The sequence below is a fragment of the Lithobates pipiens genome, unplaced genomic scaffold, assembly GCF_037356315.1.
Source record: "Lithobates pipiens isolate NorthernLeopardFrog02 unplaced genomic scaffold, aLitPip1_a1.2 Scaffold_18, whole genome shotgun sequence".
Taxonomy (NCBI): domain Eukaryota; kingdom Metazoa; phylum Chordata; class Amphibia; order Anura; family Ranidae; genus Lithobates; species Lithobates pipiens.
In genome coordinates, this window is record NW_027507758.1 from 327,836,697 (window position 1) to 327,842,261 (window position 5,565).

The 5,565-nt window shown below is 39.6% G+C and overlaps 1 pseudogene; it reads left to right on the top strand.

The window, feature by feature from the left end:
- The first annotated feature begins 394 nt into the window (after window positions 1-394).
- LOC143990673 (U5 spliceosomal RNA) lies at window positions 395-500 on the top strand (annotated as a pseudogene).
- The last annotated feature ends 5,065 nt before the right edge of the window (window positions 501-5,565 follow it).

The window sequence follows — 5,565 nt, forward strand, 5'->3', positions numbered from 1 at the left end:
AAGTAAGAAATAAAAGCAAAAATCGGAGGATAGAGTAAGGGAGGGTTATAACTTCTGTAATTTTTCTTTTGCCATCTGTGTCCCATTGGGGAGATTTCCTTTCACCTCCTGTCCTGTAGCCACAACAAGGAGTGGGAGGAAATCCATCCAAAGTGAGGGAATCCCTAGCTGTCACCACACCAGGGTCTCCAGAAGATTTTCCTTTTATTCCTGTTCTAAAGACAAAAGTTGGGATTTTCTTTCACTTTAACTCTTGTGATAACAGTAAACAAGACAAACAGAGAGGGTAAATCTCCTTTAGGCCTCATGCACACTGCTGCTGTTAAACTCATGTTTTTGTGAGTTTGGGCATTTTGTTTTCTACCCTTAATCTTCCCAGAGAAAAAAACAGAGAATACTCTGATTTATCTTCAGATCGAATAAATCTTTCGCCTTTTACTAAAGATTTCCGTGGAGAGGAACAACCACGAGTTTCAGAATCTCTATCTCCTCATGAGGAAGGCTGTGTGAACTCCTAGCTTTCAGAGGATTGGGTGATTTAACCCCTTGGGTATTGCACAAGAGAGGGTGACTGTGTTTGTGACCCATCCCGGGCTGGGTCCTTCCTTACAACCTCCTCTTTTTGGAGCCCCCTCCTAATATTATACAATCAGGTGCGATCTGCCCCACCTTCCGACTGCCAATGCCTGCACCCACTTCCTGTTTTAAAGTAGGCGAGGAACAAGTGTGACTTCTTGCAAGCCACACCACTGGACTCTAACTTCCTCCCTTAGTATTCGGTGACATTGTGGGCTTCGGGACTCTCTGTATGTGGGGGATAGTGAGGCGGTCCTTTTAAAAGGGAACTCCACTAGGACTACTTCTTTCATCCTTTTGGATGTGCATCATCGGACCATTTCTCTGAAGAAGACCCCTGTAGTGGGTTGAAATGTGTCAGGACTATATCTTCACTGTTGCCGAATCTGTACAGTGTTTGTAATAGTCGCGTCTGCAAGTGTACATCCATTGTTTATTATCTACTTTTGATTCATTTTGATCTTTTATTTGTACAGTGGAGCTCATGTTTTAACTTATGTGCTACATTTTTCTATATTAATAAATATTTAATTTTTTATACCATACTTCTATACATTTATTGCTGTTGCTGCCTAAAAACCCCACTGTGGGGGAATCTGTTCTTCTATTTTTTTGCCTATTCGGGGTGAGCAGCACTCTCCAAACCCTTCGGGTAGTGTGTTTTTTTTTGTTGCTAAGGTTCTAATCATCAACCTCTACTTATTTTTATCTTCTTCCATGCCTGGGGTATGGCTTAGCAACAACTCCCTTTTAGAGCATTTTTCCTGATTATAAGCCACTTTCAGTGTATTCATTGGTTATTTTTTCTCAAAATCTTCCATTCTGGAGTAGTTGTGTCTCCCCGTAATAAATTGTCCAATTCAGATACCATTCAAAGAGAACCTGGGTGATGATTGTCATACTGTTACGTAGTGGTAGATTTATAGTATACACGATTTTACCAAAAGTATTGGGACACCTGCCTTTACATACACATGAATTTAATGGCATCCCAATCTTAGTTTGTACGGTTCAATATTGAGTTGGCCCACCGTTTGCAGCTATATCAGCTTCAACTCTTCTGGGTAGGCTGTCCACAAGGTTTATGGGTGTGTCTATGGGAATGTTTGACCATCCTTCCAAAAGTACATTTGTGAGGTCAGACACTGATGTTGGATGAGAAGGTCTGGCTCACAGTCTCCACTCTAATCCCAAAGGTGTTCTATCGGGTTATGGTCAGGACTTTATGCAGGCCAGTCAAATTCCTCCACCCCAAACTCGCTCATAAATGTCTTTATGGACCTTGTTTGTGCACTGGTGCGCAGTCATGTCTAAACAGGAAGGGACCATTCCCAAACTGTTCCCACAAAGCTGGGAGCATGAAATTGTCCAAAATGTCTTGGTAAGCTGATGCCTTAAGAATTCCCTTTACTGGAAATAAGTAGCCAAGCCCAACCCCTGAAAAACAACTTCACACCATAATCCCCCCCTTAACCAAATTATTTGGACCAGTGTACAAAGCAAGATCCATAAAGACATGGATGAGCAAGTTTGGGGTGAAGGAACTTTGACTGGCCTTCACAGAGTCCTGACCCCAACCCAATAGAACACCTTTGGGGCGAATTAGAGCAGAAACTGCAAGCCCTTCTCGTTCACACCAGTGCCTGACCTCACAAATTCGCTTCTGGAAGAATGGTCAAACACTCTCATAGACACACTCCTAAACCTTATGGACAGCCTTCCCAGAAGTGTTGAAGTTGCTATAGCTGCAAAGGGTGGGCCAACTCAATTTTGAATCCTACGGACTAAGACTGGGATGCCATTAAAGTTCATGTGGATGTAAAGGCAGGCGTTCCAATACATTTGGTAATATAGTATATATATATATATATATATATATATATATATATATATATATATATATATATCTTTAAAGCAAACCAAATATTTAAAGGCAGGGTCATTTTCCAATTGAATCATTGTTCAACAAACCCACAAATTTATGAATACATTTCTTAGGGTAGTCCCATAATATCAAAATACCATCAACGTATTGACCTATGTGGTTTCGAGGCTTACTTATGTATTGCTTTGGTGTATAAATGGAGAGGGGACAGAAAAGTGACAAGTGACATAAGGGCAAAAAGATATATAGGAATATAGAGACAAGATCTTCAGATTTTCCCTTCATTGCATTCCTTCTCTTTCTGAGCACACATTTTGACTAGTAAATTAAATGGATCAAAATATTCAAAAGGTATACAAACATTTTTTAGATAATTTTTAGACAAACCCTCAACATGAAATGGAAAGTGACATTTCTTTTCTAATTATTACATGTATGCTTACTTTATAATAGTAACACTGTTTGCTAAAAATTTGCATCTACATTTTATTTATTATAAGAAATTACTTTTAGAATGTGCATTGTTAATGTATTCTTCGAAAATAGGCAAAATGGTGTGGTGTAGTGTCTTTGTGTAAAGGGTGTGACCTTGTATTCTCCAAACTGTTTTCGCAGCATAGCATGGCTCAATGTCGAATAGTCTACTTAGTTAGACAGGCCATAGAATATGCCTGCCAGGGAAGAAAATTGCTTGATTCACCCATCAACACAGTCAGTGTTGATGGGGGAATCCCTCCTATGAAGCCATTGTGTTCTCCGGGTAAGTGGGGTTCAAGGAGCTGGGCGAGCGGAATTTCCATCCGAAATCTTGGATGATTTTTCCAACGGAATTCTGCTCAAGATAGCCTTGCATACACACGGTCACACAAAACTTCTCTGAACTTTCGATCGTCAAGAACGCGGTGACGTACAAAGCTATGACGAGCCGAGAAAATTAAGTTCAATGCTTCCTAACATGCGTTGAATTGTTTCTGAACATGCGTAGGAATTGCTACAGACAATCGGAATTTCCGATCTGAACTTTTTCCGACCAAAAAATACCTGCTCTCAATATTTTGCTGGTGGGAATTCCGCCAGCATAAGTCCGATGGAGCATACACACAGCCGTATTTTCCGACCAAAATCTCACATCGGACGTTTGCTGGCGGGATTTCCGATCGTGTGTACGCAGCATAAGGGTGTAAAATGGTGATTTCACTTCTCATTACCTATAACAGTTACGGAGGCTCTGATATGTCCAGATAGCACAACCCCACCCCCCCCCCATAACCCCATTTTGGAAAGTAGATACCCCAAGGTATTTGCTAAGAGGCATGACGAGTATTTTTCAGCTCTAAATTTTTTTTGAAAACTAAGAAAGAAAAAGATTTTTTTTTTCTTTTTTCCATTTTCAATACATTGTGACAAAAGCAAGTTCTGCAAAATACTCAACATTTCTTTCAGCAGATAGCTTGGGGTGTCTACTTTCCAAAATGGTGTCATGGGGGGAGGGGGGGGGGGGGTTTATGCTGTCTGGGCATTTCATGGACTCAGAAACTGTAATAGGTGGTGAGGAGTGAAATCAAGAATTTACGTGCTTAGAAAGCCTGAAGGTGGTGATTGGTTTTGGGGTCCTGTACATGGCTAGACTGCCAGAAAGTCTCACACATGAGGTATCCCTGTACTCAGGAGAAGCAACAGAATTTATTTTGGGGTGTAATTTCACATATGCCCATGGCATGTTTGAACAATATATGAATTCAATGACAACTTTGTGTACATTTTTTTTTTTTTCTCATTTTTCAATCGCTTATGACAAAAAAATGTGCTCAACATGCCTCTCAAATTCCTCTGGGTGTCTACTTTACAAAATTGAGTCATTTGGGGGAATTCTATTGCTCTGCCATTTTAGAACCTCAAGAAATGAGATAGGCAGTCATAAACTAAAAGCTGCGTAAATACCCTGGTTTGTAGACTTTATAACTTTTGCGCAAACCAATCAATATACGCTTTTTGAATTTATTTTTTACCCGAGACATGTGGCTGAATACATTTTGGCCTAAATGTATGACTAAAATTGAGTTTATTGTATTTTTTTTATAACAAAAAGAAAATATCTTTCAAAATTTTCAATCTTTTTTCATTTATATCGCGGAAAATAAAAACCGCAGAGGTGATCAATGACCACCAAAAGAAAGCTCTATTTGTGGGAAAAAAGGACGAATTTTGTTTGGGTACAGCATTGCATGACCGCGCAATTACCAGTTAAAGCAGCACAGTGCCAAATTGTAAAAAGTGCTCTGGTCAGGAAGGGGTTAAAACCTTCCGGGGCTAAAGTGGTTAATTGCATTGTCTCCCTTCATATTGTGTGCAGTGTTGTGCAGGCTGTTGTAAATCCTGTATATGTACTGATAATGATAACGTATTTGTATTATGTACAGAACTAAAAAAAAAATGCTTTACATTTTACTTTTTATTCAGTGATTATCATTTGTATTTTCTCCAGACAGAAATTTCAGTGTGTATTATGGCATCTTAATGTAAGCTGGCTGTGACTCTAGCACATATGTCTGGCATAAGATGCTACTACTGTGGCGTCTTCTAACTGTCTTATTGGCATTCCCTGTGATGTTAAATGGGCAGACAGTCTGCAGGATGGGGTCACTCTTGGTATCAAATTACTAAAGAGGACTTAAGTAATGCAACCTTGCTATGAAAAACCCTTTGAAGGGACACTTTGATGGGCCACTAAATGGCTCTTCATATAGTGATGCTGCTGTAATTAACACTTCTTTGAGGATTCCTCAAACTTGACATTGCCGGCAAAGTACTTCACAGATCTACCAAACCTGAAAATCCTCTTGAGGTCACTGTAGAAGACTTTTATGTCAGAGATTTCAAAGTGAAGCTGCAAAGCAAAATTGTGAGTTTGCTGAAACACAGAAGAAATTATGTCATTTTTAGATTCTGCCAATGCTGAGTGACCAGCAATGAAAAGTTATCTGTTTCATGGCCTTTATTTAAATCCTCAAAAGCAAACCCTCAGCTGCATATAAGTTTCATGGATTCAAACAGGGCTTTGTGCTTGAACACTGCAAAGAATTATTTGATATTGAGGACACCAA